A 1,554-nucleotide genomic window follows, 5' to 3' on the forward strand; every position below is an offset into this window, starting at 1 on the left:
TATAGCGAAAATTAAAAACACATGAAAATTAACCACTGTGCAATTATGTGTTACTTATCTAATATTTTTGTGATTAAGATGTGCAATATTGATTTCAGTAACCATGGTGCATTGTATATTGTCTTCATGAATCAAAAGGGTATTAATGATCAATAAATAAATAAAACACATCCAGTCTGTACCTAAACGTTTTACACAGGAATTATTGTAACACGTTTTTTTTTATATATTTTCAAGACATATATTTAAGACTTAAGATCAAACTCATGAAAATTGTTTATTAAGTTCATAAGGTAAAATTTTGTTTTTCATATGATTTCATTTGTAAAATGCATTTTTATGTTTTTATATGACAAAACACTTCTAAACAAGTTCTAAACATGTGTATCCATATGATTTGAAACATGTGTTGCAATGTATTCTGTGTAGTCAGAAACCATGTTTTAAAAATTTGTCCAGAATGCTATTATGCTTTGACTAGTCTTAGTTAGTTTTGACTAATTTTAAACAAATCAGTATTGTTGCAAAGGTTACAGACTGTTTGTTACAGGAATTTTACATTGAAGGTGTGTTTTAGCCAATGTGTTAATATTTCCATAGTCAGGCCAAAAAGAAAAAAAAATATGTGAGTGTGATGTCACATGCTGACATAAAACAATGGTCTGTAATTTTGTATAGTGTAAAGACAATGTGTAAGTTTTGCGTCTTTCTATTTTGCCTTTTTCCTGGTTGCTTGGCAACCTATTTTTATAAGCATTATGCTGTTACTTTACATTTATCCATTGTTTTGTATCTTGATGAAATCTTGACAATGTGGTCAACTGAAGTGCTATTTTAATATGATCTGAAAAATAGAATTGAGAATTTATGAAGAGTTAAAAGTCTTTCATGATGAATAAACATTGTGTTGTGATAGTGAAAAGACAAGTCTTGGCAATGTAATTACATTTTTCAATGAAGAAGGCATAACAAAAATTGTAAAAATACTTGTGTTCAGCTAACATGCTTTGTAAGTTTAGGCTATTAATTTTGTGTTTTTTTTGTGCACAATGGCAATTTTTTGTTGTATAGAACTCCCTCCCCATAAAAAGATAAAAGGTTGTTAACTGAATCATGGGTGTTCTTTTATTTTTACTTTGCCTCTTTCATTGAAATAATGTAATGATATGTGTTGTTGTCATTTTATTTGTGATGTCATCAAAGAGTGATACATGTAAAAACAATGTAATAAACAGTTGATTTTATTTGTGATGTCATCAAAGAGTGATACATGTAAAGACAATGTAATAAACGTGATTTAATTTATGATGAGACGTGAAAACAATGTTGTAAACATTTGTGGTCAATAAAAAAATTACACCATTATGTAAAAACCAATGTGATGTAATGAAAGTTAATTAGAGCCTTTGAAAACACATGGAAATTGTCATTTTACTGTATACAATGAAACCTTTTGAAACAGAACACTGAATAACCTAAAAACCTGTCTAAACAGAACACCAAATATTTGGTGGATAATTATTTCATTGGCAATCATATCACATCTCTCTATTT

The sequence above is a fragment of the Perna viridis genome, chromosome 14, assembly GCF_037379345.1.
Source record: "Perna viridis isolate PV_CMFRI_1.1 ecotype Kerala chromosome 14, ASM3737934v1, whole genome shotgun sequence".
Taxonomy (NCBI): Eukaryota; Metazoa; Mollusca; class Bivalvia; order Mytilida; family Mytilidae; genus Perna; species Perna viridis.